This window comes from Sorex araneus, chromosome 6, assembly GCF_027595985.1.
Source record: "Sorex araneus isolate mSorAra2 chromosome 6, mSorAra2.pri, whole genome shotgun sequence".
Lineage (NCBI taxonomy): Eukaryota > Metazoa > Chordata > Mammalia > Eulipotyphla > Soricidae > Sorex > Sorex araneus.
The window spans coordinates 112,506,748-112,521,751 of record NC_073307.1 but is presented as its reverse complement, the minus strand read 5'-3'; positions in this window follow the sequence as shown (position 1 = coordinate 112,521,751).

Sequence of the window (15,004 nt, the reverse complement as noted above, 5' to 3'; positions counted from 1 at the left end):
ATGATAGTCATGAGATTTGCCACTTGCACTATCTCCACAGCCCACATTTTTCACTCTAAGGATTAAATACAGGAGTCAAAGCAATAGTACAGTGGGTAGGGTGCTTGCCTTGCATGTAGCTGACGCAGGCTTAATTCCCAGGAGTGATCCCTAAGTGCAAAGCCAGAAGTATGCCCTGAGCATTGCCGAGTATGGCCCCCAAAATTAATGCAAAAAATTTTATTTTAAAATTTCTATTAAAAATAAATTAAATTAAGGTGCTTTCCAAACAGTGCTGAGGAGGTCTGGGATCCCACCTGCAATTCTCAGCCAACTGTGCCATCAGTTTAATACAAGAATTCGAGGATGTGCTGCTGCTCAAGCCATACAGTGCAGGGGATATCCAGGATGTCCCAGAAGTTCTGGGGGTGGGGGGACTTCCCAGGCTATACCTGATGATGTTCAGGAGATCCTGTGACCCCGGAATTGAATATGCTGCAGGTATATGCTACATATACACACAACTAACCAGTATACTACCTCCTGGCTCCTAAAAATTAAAATTTAAGAAGTCACAGACAATAGGAATTCAGGATGTGCCTTCCCGCTCATATCCAGGCCATGGACTAGTCAGTCAAAGCAGGTGTTTTCTGCTCAAGACAGTCTGTCTGTTCTCAATGTCAACACTTTGGTGCTGGTTTAAGCTGCTCGTTTGGGGCCTTTTCCTTCTTTCTTTGTTCCTTTCTTTATGCCTTTGTTTCTTTCTCTCTGTCTCTTTCTTTCCTTCCTTCTTTCTTTCTCTTTCCATTTTTTTTCTTTTTAGGTCACACCTGGCATTACACAGGGGTTACTCCTGGCTTTGCACTCAGGAATTACCCCTGGTGATGCTCAGGGACTATATGGGATGCTGAGAATCAAACCTGGGTTGGCCACGTGCAAGGCAAACGCCCTGCCTGCTGTACTATTGTTTCAGCCCCTCCTTCTTTCTTTTTTTTTCCCTTTTTTTTCTTGTCACTGTGATTTACAGTATGACTAATGACAGGATTTCATGTTTATAATGTTCCAACTAATACCCTCCACCATAGTATCCCCTCAATCAGTTTTATTTCAGTTCTATAAAACCATCAAAGAACTGGGTCATACAAAAATGATTCATCTTAGCCTCAGGATTTTTTTAATTTGCACAATGTTTTTTATATCCTATTCCTAACCATTTCTGACACTCTTCTTAGTTTTTGTGTTTTCATATCTGTTATCACTTTTTCCATCTCTTTCAACTTTAAACATATTCTTTAAATTCTGGGAGTTTTCTTCAGAGGTAGATTTTTCCTCTAAGCTTTCAGCACTTATCAACTTCTCAGAAATGGCCTTTATAACACAAAGGGTAAAAGGAAGAGAAAGTTCAGAGTTTCCTTAGGGCAAAAGAAAGAATACTAGGATTGTAGAGAGTGATATTGGATTGCAATTGAAACCCAGTACAAGAGAACTTCCACATTGTACCTAGATAATTATATCAATTTAAATGTTAATTCTAAATTATCATTTTGTGTATATTTGGTAACAATTCAATTATTTCAATGCAGGATTTTGATGGGAAAAGTGTAACTAGATGAGTGGCTTCCCAACACCTGGGAAGCTTTTAAAGCTACTGCTACCCACCCCCAGAGAGTCTGATTTCATCCATCTGGGTGGAGCAATGGTATGGAGGAGTTTTCTAGCTCCTCTTGTTATTCTAGCATGTAGCAATACTTTGGCAGTGCTATCAAAGACCCTTCCCAGGTGTTCTTTCTCGGTTAAAAAGCCTGAGGAAAATCTAATTTTGTACCCATAATCAGGCACTAAATTCACCAGGTGGCAACTACCCATATGCCATATGAATTTTATGGGAAATAGGCAGTGTTTTTGCAGAATTAAGACTTAAAGCAGAAGTAACTGTCACATAATCATCCCTAAACCTCCTCAGTTTGCAGTAGGTTTCCAAGATGTGTGCCAAGAACTACATGGGTGAGTGGCAACTCCCCCACTAGTGCTTCTCTTTGCCCAGGCAATGCAGATTTTTTGTCAAGCATGTATTGCTGTAGTTCATATCATGGCCTATTTTAGGCTTACCCTGATTGCCCAGACAATCAGCTTCCTTGCATTTTTTAGTTCCAGAATGGGAAGGTACAATCACACATCATTCTTAGTCCTTTTTGTTCTGGTCCCCGGCACATTGGATGAACAGAGGTATTATGGGGCTCATTTCCTGTGTGCAGTTGGAGGACACTTGTGAGAGTATGTGCAATGGCTGTTCAACAACTGCACAACTGTCTGCAGCCCCTTGGCTAAACATCTATTTGGGGAGGATGAATCATGTCCCACAATTGAGACCTGAGATCGGCGATAATATGAGAGTCCGTGCCTGTTCATGAAATAGGCAAGGAGTTTCCTTCAGGAGGGTCAGATGCACCCAAAAACACACTTCAGACTAGGTCTAGGTGAACATTTCCATGCTGCAGACAGGAGAGTGGTGGGTGCCTCGCAGCTGCTCTGGATCCCAGGTAGAAGGAGTCAGCTGACACCCAGAACAGAATTGCCACTCGGACTTCTTAGAAATACAGGACTGACTTGGGGCTTAGGGGCCAGAGGGGAAGAATAATATGATGATGTCCCCCTCATGATATTTTCGGTCCTGCCTAACTGCTGGAGAAGCAGGGAAGGGAAAGAGACCCTCGGAGCTTTGCCGGGCCCATCATCTCTCAGGGCCAGAGACTACCAAGAGCAGAAAGGGGGGGATATGAAATGTCCCATCCTCCCCGACCCCCCCACCCAAAGTTGCAGCTGTTGCTCCGATACTGTGTGCCCCAGGGTGCCATAGCCCCTGCTGCTCCACACCCCACTGGAGTGTAGTCAGGCCAGCATGCAGGAGCTCAGCTCACATCCCAACAGCAGGGAACACGCTCTGAATGGCCCCCCTGGGTCTGGACCTGGCAGAGACAGGGAAGCATCAGCAGTAATGACTGCAATCAGAACATAAGTGGAAACAGAAGGGCATGCCTGTTCAGCCCTTTGAAGTCTGGACCAGTTTCTAATTTTCCTTGTGATCCTAAAGAAACCACATTTTTAGTGAATATGTGGATGGTATATGGCTGCAAACACCATCTTAATTATCAGTGGAAAATGTGAAGTTATCTTCTTTCATATATGTTTAAAATAATCCCAACTTGTATATATTCTGGAAACACAAAGCCAGTGACTTTTAATGAATCTTCTTTAGTTCCAAAACCCCTGTACAAAACCCACGGCTCCAGAAAAGTACTGACATTTCTTCCTAGATTCTATGTGTTAAGAAATCACCACAAATCTTCACTACAGTAATTAAACAGAATTAGATGCACAAGTAATCAATCTTGGTTCATCAAATATTTACTGAGTCCCCCCACTTTATACTAGGAACAAAGACTGAGTATTTGTCTCCAGAGGCTCTCAGAGAGAGAAAGAGGCATAAATAAGATCATTTTTATGCAATATAATGCAAACCACAAGGGTCTGGGACTGACCTGTGTGAGAAAGAGAGAAGAGAATCATTGAAGGCTTCTGAGAGGAAGTAGCCCTTGAGCTTAACAATAAAGAATAAAACCAGTAAAATGTATTGTTCGTTGAATGAATACCAATTGAAATATTAGCCCTGTCATTTTGTTAAAATGAGAAGACTATTCTTGGGCTGTGAAAATAACTCACAAGACTACTGTACACACTCTACAAGTGACAGCCCCAGGGTTAATCCCTGGTACTGCAGGGTCCTCAGAGCACTGCTGGCAGCAACCCTCCAGCCAGGTGTGGCCCAACCCCCTTCCACAAATTAAAAATAAATAAATAAATAAATAAACCTGGAAAATTATCTCAGCAAATGGGGGGGCTTAGGGTGGGGGGGGTTGGGGTGTGAGGGGGCGGGGTGGAGCTATACTGGGATTCTTGGTGGTGGAATATGAGCACTGGTGAAGGGATGGGTATTCAAGCATTGTATAACTGAGATTTAAACCTGAAAACTTTGTAACTTTCCACATGGTGACTCAATAAAAAATTTTAAAAAATAAATAAATAAATAATAAATAAATAAATAAATAAATTTATGTAAAAAAAAAGAATTATCTCAGCAAAGGAACACGATGGCAGTAGACTAAGAGGGAAAGCAGCAACATCAGAGACTATGTAAAAAATGGAGGGAGGGGGCAGGGGGGAAATGATGTGGGGCTAGAGCAATAGCACAGCGGGTAGGGCATTTGCCTTGCAAGCGGCAGACCCAGGTTCGATTCCCAGAATCTTATATGGTCCCCCCGAGCACTGCCAGGAGTAATTCCTGAGTGCAAGAGCCAGGAGTAACCCCTATGCATTGCCGGGTATGACCCGAAAATAAAATTTAAAAAATGATGCACTTATCCCTGGTGATGGCAGGGAGGGTGAGGTCAGCATGTAGGAGAGGGTGTGATGAGCAGAAAGGGGATAACTCATGTTCAAGGAATGAGTGAAGTAGCAACTGTCAGGGCTTGGGTGTGGGGATGTATAACACTGAGAAGGGGAAGTTTTGGTGTGGCTGCAAAGCTGCTCACAGGATTCTCCAGCACCCAGAGGGAGAGGAATTTCTCAGGAAGAGGCACTTCAATTTATTGTGGGACTGGAAAGGAAGGAGCCCGGCAGGAGCAAGTTTTACTACAAGTGAAGTGATGATGAACCTAAGGCCTCAGCTCAAATGTGCAAAAAAAAAAAAAAATCACTTTTACACAATCCAGTTTCCTTTGTAAGCTACATTCTATGTAGGTTCCTTCCCCCCACCCGGAGCCCCACCGTTGAAGTCTGGGACAGTGAAGTAAAGTGGAAACTTGGTCTTATCTACTCACACTGGCATAAGCTGAAACTTGGGCTGTCACCTGTCATTCTGAACTCTACACTGGATTGCCATCCAACTTGCCAGGCCACTTCCATCCTATGCTCCAGGGCCTAGGAAGAAACTCTGCTCCTTCTTCACCATAATGATTTGCAGTTGTGTGAGACCCTGCTGCATCATTGACAACTGGCCAAAGGAAACATGACCAAAACACATGACCCAGTCGCCTCCTCTCTAGGGTCTTGACACTGTTCTGAAACTCCCAAATGGAATGAATACAGTGGCCCCTGGTGATGGAACTGAATGAGATTCACTACCTGACTTGAGAGTTTATAGCTAACAAAGAGCATCCATTATATGCTTCAGATATGCATAACAATTACATGTCTTTGTGTAACAAATTGCCCAACAGTCTTGTGGCTGAGAACAATAAACTCTCATTAACACGCAATTTCAAGTCAGGATTTTAGCCAAGAGTGAGTGACTTAGCTTGGTGGTTGTGGCTAAGATGTTCTCACAAAGTTCTGTTAGAGAGGTTCTCTGAAGTCAAGTGAAAGCTTTTCGGGGGGATGGAGGCAAGAGGATTTTAAGACATTCCACATGCCTGGGGAGCTAATGCTGGTTGTCAGTGAAACCCTCACTTCCTCACCAGGAAGCCTCCTCCAGAGAACTGTTTCCGTGTCCTCACTACACAGAAGCTGACTTGGCAAAGCAGCAGGACCCCACTGTGCCTTTTGTGTCCCAAGGTAGCAGTTGCTCCCTGTCACTTCTGTAGCACTCTAGTTCCTTGGCACAGATCACTAAATTAAGCCTACACTTATCTACAGGGGAATGAGGCTCTATTTTTTCGAAGAAGGAGTATAAAAAAACTTTGTGATCATATATGAAAACAACCACACTGTCAAGCAAAAGACAACTCAACTTCAATTTTCGAATGGAATGTGTCAACTCACTTTACCAGAACCCAGAGATAGGACAGACGCTTAGATGGTGATTAACAGTGTCTCACTGAAGTTATCAAGGATTCAGTATCTTTCTATTTTCTCTGTTATTCAAAGTAGCATCCTAAAGCTGTCTCGTCTCATGGTCTTAGGATGGATGTCAAAAGCACCAAAGACTATGTGTCTATTTGTTCATATCTACCTAGTCTGAGAAGTAAGGGTGAATTCCTCCAGTCACAAAAGAAGTTCCCTGTCATCAGGGGAGAATCATATTCTGATTAGCTTATACCTAGTATTCCTCAGGCAATCTTTACAACAAGAAGGTGGGGTTATCTGACAGGTTTAGACCTAGATCTGGGTATTGGTCATTTCGCCCAAATCACAAATATATAAGGAGTTACTTAAGAAGAAGGAAGTAAATTGTGGATGTTGGAAGCAAGTGTAGTGTTTACCAAAGAAGGATTGGGCAAGAGGTGATCTGGCAAGCAAAGTGGTGGTTCCAGAAGAGCTACGGTAAATCTCCAAAACTAAACCTTAAAAGTCATAGAGAAACTGACCCAGCTGGCTCTCACTCCCCTCCTTGTCTGCCCTATTCAAGATCCAAATAGCCCACCAAGTGGAAATGCAGTTGGGGAAACAGGCTTCTCCTTTGGAAGATAAATAGTTCATAAGGGTGACTCTGATTAGTCCCCTTGAGTTTCTTCGCTGAATTCCAGGTTCTAAGAGATCAGGCTCAAATAAAACTCAGACTAGAAGGGAGATGAAGAAAAAAAGAGAGAAAAGAAGAGGGGAACAATCATACAGATCATTCTCATCCACTCTTTTCTCCTGACCTCCACATATAACCTCTCTCAAAAGGTTCTTTCGAAGTGAAATCCCAACATATAAGACCCCTAAAGTTCAGAGTATCAGGGACACAACATACTGGCTTCTGATGCTGGTCCTTCTTGGAATTTTCTAGAACTTCTCTAGGAAATATCAAAATATCACAAAATGAGTGGCAAGAATGATGAAAAATTATTCTTTGAAAGTTGTAGAGGCTCTACATCCACAATCTGCGCGTTGGCAGGCTGCAAGACTGTGGTGGACTCCCTTCCTTGCTCTCAGCTCCTGATGGTCAGCAATCCTCAACATTACTTAGCTTGCAACTGCCTCTTCCACCTCTCTGCCTCTTTGTTCTCTGCCATCCTCCCGATGGGTATTTTTTTTTAATACAGATACTTAAAGACACTTTTCTAATTTGCTCACTCAAGGACGTATTGGATGAGGGCCCATGTTAATGATCTCATCTTGATTGTATCTGTAAAGACCCTACTTCCAAATGAAGTCACATTCTGAGGGAGGTGAGGGCTTTAATGTGTCTTTTGGGGTGGCCATTATTCCACCCACTGCAAGATCCTTACATTAACTCCTCTTCAGAGCTGTGGCAATAACCAATGAGCAAGTGTGTTCCTGTCCATCAAGGATAAGTCTGTATTTTCCAGGATTTGGTAGGCAGAGTGAGAGGAAATTCTGCCGACTCACCCTCCAAGACAAACACACCCAGACTTGCCTATGGCGATTGCTGCAGACTTGGGGATTTCTCTGTTGAATAGGCCCGTCCATGCACTGAACACTCACGCTTCTAACTACTTCCTGTTCCAGGGATTCGTGTCAAAGCTGCAGTCTGGTGCTTCTAATATCAAGCTGGCCACAGTCTCCCTCAGGTTCTTAGTTTCTTCATCTATGAAATGGGGAGGGAGAGAGAGAGAAAGAGAGAGAGAGAGAGAGAGAGAGAGAGAGAGAGAGAGAGAGAGAGAGAGAGAGAGAGAGAGAGAGAGAGAGAGAGAGGAACCTCCTGCATCTGATAGTGACGGTAAACTGGCACTTCTGACCTGGATCAACTTCACTTCTGAATTCACTTCTGAATTCACACTTAACATATGGTCATTTAGGGGTTATCCCAGGAGACCTACAGGATGGCTCATTGGAGTGAACTCCCTGGGCAAAGTGTGTATCTTAATATGCAACGGCCCTTTTCTTAAAAGGCACTGCTTTAAGTTGTACAGAACAGCTGGGACACACAGATAAACACACACACACACACACACACACACACAGAGACACACACACTTTATGCACAGTGGGGGAGAGCAAAGCACTGAGCAAAAAGTCTGAATGACAGAGGTTGGGTTGGTTCACTCTGCAGAAGCCCTCAACATCCATGTTATTTGAAAAAGCAAAATGCCTTCCCCTGTAGAAGGAGACCTATCTGTGACCTAGCAGCACAAAGACTGGAACAATTCACAGCAGGAGGTCTGCCAGGGTCAGCAGGATTATCCCAGAACTGCATCCAAAGACTATGAGGAACAGCCATGTCTAGTCCAGCAGTCAGCACTGATCCCTGATCTCTCAGGCTATAAGGAGGATCCAGGATGCAGAGGAAGAAGCCCTCTGAGAGCCAAATGCAGAATGAGGGTCCAACTTGAATTGGGCAGGGCCCCTGGCCTAGCAAAGCATTGGGGCCAATGCTCACTGGAGGAGGAGGAGAGTGGGGACAGGCCAGGCTGGGAGAGAAGAATGAATGGGAGTTCAGTGATGACAGCAGCCCTGGTGAGGGGAAAAATATCCTTTGACTTAGGGGTTCCTAGAGACTAAATTCCCCACCCAAGCAAGAGTAATTCCAGGTTTACTCACTGGTGACCCAAGGTCTCCTTGGGCCAAATCGTGTGGGCTGCATTCAGGTCCCACCTAAGGGTTGAGACTGCAATGTGCTCGCATCAGCCTGTCCCGCCAAATTCCCTAAAGGGGATGAATATGCTCCGCGGCCTCCAACCACTCCTTGAAGACCCACCCTGTTGGGAAAAGGTGGTGGGGTGGGGAAGAAAGAACAAGATCTGATCTCAGAGAGCAGACTTGAATCCTGATCTTGCCATCCAACTGCTCTGTACTGCTGAGAAAATTGTGCAGCCAAGCTAAGTCATTACATTTTCATGTGTAAAATGAAAAAAATTAAGTACCTGCATTCCAGGACTGTGAAGAAAAAATGAGACAATGTGTGCGAGTAGTGTTAGTGATTAGCGAGGTGCTTGGCACATAAGAAGCACTAAATATATGTATTCTCTTGTTCTGATGTTAAAAAATACATAAGCAGGGCCTTCAGATAAATTGAGTATTGTCTGCAGGACAGAGCCCAGAGCCAGTTTTAAAAATCCTTGAATTCAGAGCCAAAGAGATAGTACAGTGGGTAGTGCACTTGCCTTGCAAGCGACTGACCCAGGTTCAATCCCCTGCATCCCACATGGTCCTCCAAGCACTGCCAAGAGTGATTCTCTAGTGCAGAGCCATGACTAAACCCTGAGCGCTACCGGGTGTGACCCCGAAACAAAATTTTTTTTTTTAATTCTTGAATTTGGCTGTCCAAATTCTACTACACCCCATGGCACTTGGAGGCCCCAAGGGCACTGACTTATGTCTCACAATGAGAAAACCGGAATTCAGAAGGCCTCTTTCTCCAGATCAAAGGCAGCTGCTCATCCTAAGAGCAATAGCTTGAAAACAAATGCCTGAGCACCACTGCTCCCAGTCCATTAGCAGTCTGTCTGTGGGCCCCAGATGGCAGAGATGGATGGCATCCCTTCTCCTGGGGAGATGGGAGCAGGTGCATCTCTGGAAGGACTCTGCTTATATCCCCTGCCCCTCCCCCTCTCCTCCAGCACTGAAAATAGGGGATACTAAAGGCATCATGAACCTCTTTACAGAGCCCCAAGATCTCAGGGATGTGCTGCTCAGAGGCCTGATTATCTCCTCTGTGGGCAAGAGCATCTGATTGCAGAGAACAAATCCTCATGACCCTATAGCGCTCCCCCCCCCCAGTCAGTATTAATCTTCTACATCAGTGCAGGAGGCAGAGCACAGAGCAACAAGGGAAAGCACCAGTCTTTGTCCTCTTCAAGGAGAGGTAGTGCAGAGGGCAAGGTACTTGCTTTGTCCCTTGAGTACCACCAGGAATGACCTTCAAATGTAAATCCAAGAGTAGTCTTAAGTGTACCTCCATGGGCAGCCTCCTAATATAAAAGAATTAATGAAGAAAGGAATTTTGTGCAGGACAACTGAAAGATCAGAGAATCAAGGAGCATAGGAACCTCCGACCAATGAAACCTGGCAGGCCTCAGGCTAACCAAGATTCCCGATGTGAAGCTGATACTTATGCCCAGAGACAGAGTACTGCTACCCCCTAATAACCTCCTCTCAATCCAACTCAGCCTTCCAACATTTGCTCCAGACCCTCTGACAGGCTCTATCCCATTGGATGAGTGAGACTGCAGTCCACATATGTACTCTCTCTGAGTATCCAGTAGAAAGACTTGATTTCTCTGGCATTTTTAATGGAGGAAGCAGTGGTATAGCGTGTAAAGGAAGCAAATCTTTTACAAATAGTTCATTTCTTTGACAGCCATGTTGTTCTCAAGTGTGGTCTTCAGACCACTACCAGCAGCAGCAGCAGCAACTGAGAATTGTTTTAGAAATGTACATTATCAGGTCCTGACCTAGACCTCCTGAATCAGAAACAGTTTTAACAAGCTCTGCAGGTGATTGATACACGCCGGTTTCAGAAGCATTGAGCTCCAGGAAAGCCAAGTGCTACTAAAATGTTTGAATGGCTGCCATCAAATCAGGAATAACTACTGCCTGGTATACAGGTTAAAAGCACAAGCTTGAAATCAGAGCTCCAAGAGAAAAACTAAAGTAAAATATTGGGTAAGTTATTTTTTTCTTTTTGAAGCGTGACAGAGGGTACTTGCAGTGCAGGCACAGTTTCAAAACCAATCCCTAAACCTCCCTGCAAACTCTCAGTGCTGTCCCTTAGCTGACCCTACAAAATCTCACCTTGCTCAGACTTCTCAGCCTCACTACAGCCTCTTACCTGCCCTCCCTCAAACTAGTCAATTCTCCCCGCCCCCTTCCGGGAGCCCAGAAGCAGCCTTCATTCTCCGCAAATCTGAAACCCTTTCCTTCCTTCAAACAAGTCCCTGGCAGAGTGACTCCTCAATGTCAGAAGTGTTCAGCGGCTCTCTTAGAAGCAAACAAGTCTCACCCTCTGGCCTGGTTATCTCTTTGCCCCCTTGGGTCAGAGTGCCCTTCTGAACCCAGCAGCCAGTGGTCTACTAGAAGACTGTGGATGCTCTCTCTCCAGCCCAACCGAGCAGCCTTGTGATTCAGCCTGGTCCCCTAAGAAGGCATGTCGGCAGCCTGGAACTTTAGGCTGAGCTGGAGGGACACCTTGTGGCCATTTATAGTATGGCATGAAAATCCCCGGGCAAGCAGTCTCCTTTTTGTGCTGTATTTTGTTTTGCTTTGTTTTTGCAGACTATGAAGCAATGGATTTAAGACTATTGTGGTCACTAAGAAATAAAAATTAAAGTTCACCAGATTTATACTATTAGTATAAAAAAATAAGTAAACCCTAAAAAACAGTTCCCTTCGGAGCTGGAGAGATAGATAGTCCAGCCAGTATTTCAAACACAGTTAACCCTGGTTTGATCCCTGGCACTGCATATGGCCCCCCCACAGGAATTTGTCATGCTATTATCTCATGAGTCCCAATGAACAAAAGAAAATAGAATAAAGGAAAGTCTAAAGAAATTGACTTTACCTCTAAAGAGTCTCTCCGCATCCTCACCCTCACCCACCTTCGGGGGTTTCCAGACGGTGAAAGATCCTTGAAGCTCTGCTCTGTCCTCAAGGATGCACTTTCTTAAGCCAGAGAAATAGTACAGTTGATAAGGCCCTTGCCTCGCATGCAGCTGACCCAGGTTTGATCCCCAGCCCTGCCTATGGGTCCCTGAGCACCACCAGGAGTGAACCCAGAGCACAGAATCATGAGCACAACTGGGTGTGATCCAAACAATGAAAAAAGAAGGCACCTATTTGTGTAGAGGACCCCTCTTAGAGAGACCTAGACATGGCTATCAGCTGGCAGTTCTCTAAATTTTGGGCATAAGGTGCTGGGGTGCAGTGGACCACAGGCCACTGGCGGGAGAGAAGGCTTCACAGAGGAGGAGGCCTTTGAAGAAGGCCCAGATTGCAGGCAGGGAGGCTGAACTCATTAGAAAGCTGTTATTACACAGAACATGAAAAGGCCTGAGGAGGGCCCAGGGCCAGTGTGGAGCAGACGGACAGCCAGAATTCGGCCAGGGCAGTTGGGTGAAATGCACATGCGTAGGGCTGAGGAGGTGCTTGAGATCTGGGGACTTGGCCAGCCTCCAGGGGAGGCTCCCACAGATAATGCTCACCCACCCCTCTCCAGAATCCCCCCATCACCATCCTTGGGGGCCTCTGTGTGGGAGCTCCTGCCACAGATCCAGCAGCCCACACTGGATTAGATCAATCCTTTCAGGGGTCACTCTGAGCCAGACCAGGCATCCAGTGAGTACTGGATACACATTGTTTAGCATAACTGCAAAGCTATCCTAAAGGGTACATTTCATTTGCCACTTTAATGCCCTGCCACAGAGGTGGGGTGGGGTGAAGGGGACAGGGGACAGGGTGGGGGTGGTGGGAAGGATGCTGGGCATGGAAAATGGGCACTGGTAGAGGGATAGATACTCGATCATTGTATGACTGAAACGTAAGCGTGAAAACTTTTAAGTCTATAACTATCTCACGGTGATTCACTAATAAAAAAAAAAATCAATCTGAAAAAACCCCACTTTACACTCAGACAAACTGAGGCATGGTGCAGCTGGGCCTATTACAGCTGCTGGGGGTGGTCTCTGCTTATGTTCCCATATCACTACTCACCAGGTGAGGCTGGGGCTGTCTCTCTGCAACCCCCCGGCTAGGGCAGTGTCCAGCACATTTGCCAAATATGCAGGGTGAGATACCACACTCTTCACACACTTTCCTCTAAAAAGATTTTTTGGATCATTTTTAGCAAATTATTCGTAACAAGTAATAAAAAACTAATTTATTTAGTACATGCTTCGGGGTCAGATTTGGGTGGTTGTGGGAAAATTCGAAATAATGGTGTTGGGATGGTGTAATCATGTAAGGATTGGTGTGGGAATATTGAATGTAATAAATTATTGTGAACAACTTTTTAAAAAATGAAATTAAAATTTAAAATATACATATTTGCCAAATAAATCAAAGTGTGCGCAGACAGCCCCTTTAACCATCTGTGCCTCCCACCTGAGCCGAGGCTGCCGACCTGGCCCCTGCTGCTGCTCTCCTTCCCGGGGGCCAAGGACCCCTCTTTTCCAGATTCTGGTGCCTACAGGAAGTCACTCTGAGCACTGAAACTGAGTGAGTACCTGAGTATTCATGAGTTCTTTTCCTGCTCGTCCAACCCTCTTGCTCAGTAGCACAGGAAGGGGGCGCTCCCGCCCTCGACTGCCAGGTCGCTGCCTCTGAAGTCTCTTTTCTGAGCCTTCTGCCGGCAGTTGCAGGCCGCTGCCCTCTCTCCAGCTCTCGGGGCTCTGGTCCTGTAGCCTGTGTGCCACCAACCCGCTGTCCCTCCTGTGCTTTCGCCCCCACTCCCGGTTTTCCTCCCTCCTTCTGGCGTCCTCCCCTCTGCTTTTATCCCTTACCCTGCCCCTCCCCCACTGCCCCGGCTTCTCTCTGGCTTTCTTTCTCCCTCCCTCTCCCAGCTGACCTGTGAGTGTCTCTATCCCTGTCCCTTTGTCTCTCTTCTGCTCTCTGCTGCTCCGTATGTGCACGTGTCTGTCAGTGTTCAGGTCTCTGTGCATCTGTGTGTCTCTCTTTCCTGGATTCTGTGTGTGTGTGGGGGGGGGGGGGGGCGGGGGGTGTCTGTGTGTCTCTCTTTCCTGGATTCTGTGTGTGTGTGTGTGGGGGGGGGTGTCTGTGTGTCTCTCTTTCCTGGATTCTGTGTGTGTGTGTGGGGGGGGGTGTCTGTGTGTCTCTCTTTCCTGGATTCTGGATTCTGTGTGTGTGTGTGTGTGTGTGTGTGTGTGTGTGTGTGTGTGTGTGTGTGTGTGTGGTCTGTGAGTCTCTTTTTCCCTGGTTTTGTCTTTCTCTGCCTCTCTCTCTCTCTCTGTCTCTGTCTCTCTCTGCCTCTGTCTCTCTGTCTTTGTCTCTATCTCTCTGTCTCAGTCTCTGCCTCTGATTCTCTGTCTCTCTGTCTATCTCTGTGTCTCTGTCTCTGTCTCTAACTCAGTCTCTCTCTCTCTCTCCCCCCCCCCCTCTCTCTCTCTCCACTTTTCCTCCCACTCCCCTCCTCTCCCCACCCAGTTCAGCCTCTCCAGCATCTCCCCAGACCCAGCACTGTTTCCTCCCGCCTCCTTTGCACTCCCTGAAGGAGGTCACTCGGCAGCCCTGACTCCCTCCAGTCTGCGTCAGCACCTTGGTGCCTGTGGGGACTCCGGGTCCTTCTCTCCAGCCTTGTTGACTTGCATCCCCTGGGCCCTTTTTCCTCAGAGTCCTCATTACTGCTCCTCACCTCAAACTACCCTGCTCCCGCCTTCCCTCCCTCCTTCCCCTCCAGGACAGCCTCCCCGGGGACTGTTCTCCCAACCGCCCCCAGGGCTCTGAGTCCCTGGACCCAGCAGTCAGGAAAAATTATATATGATCCCGGACGGCTGGGCACTGCAGCACAGGCCCAGGCGGGGCCCAGCCTCCGCTGCTGCAGCCTTCAGCATACTGCAAAGATCCTGGGGCTGGAGGGGCCACAAGTGTGAGAGGAAGGGGCGCAGCCTCGGAGAGCAGCCGTCCTGCCCTCTCCTGCTTCTCACTGACAGATCCCCTCAGCAGCCTCAGCCTGGCCTGGCCTGACCCACCTGGGGTGCTGGAGGGTGTGAGGCCTAATTGGCCTACAGATGTTCTGAGGTTCTGTGCCTGGCCAGTCCCCTTGGGCAGAAGTGGGAGAAGCCAGAAAACTCAACCAATACCACATGGGAGACCAGACTTGTCAGCAGCCCGTGGTGAGAAGGCCCAGATCAGCAGGGAATTCTGCACTGTCCCTCTCACCAGCAGCAGAACTGTCTGCGAACAGTTTTGCTACAGAACAAAAAAGTGCTAGAATTCCCAGACACGTTTGTTCTGTAGAGAAATTGTTCATGAGTCCAAAAAGACCTAGAGGTGACAGCTGGGCCCACCTGGGCCTTAGTAAGTGAGCACATAGGCCTGGCCATGGAGGAGAGAGGAGAGATTTGAGAGTGAGTACTCCGAGTCCTGAAGCAGTTCACTCCCTTTCTCCAGGAGTGCTAGGTATTGGGTAGTA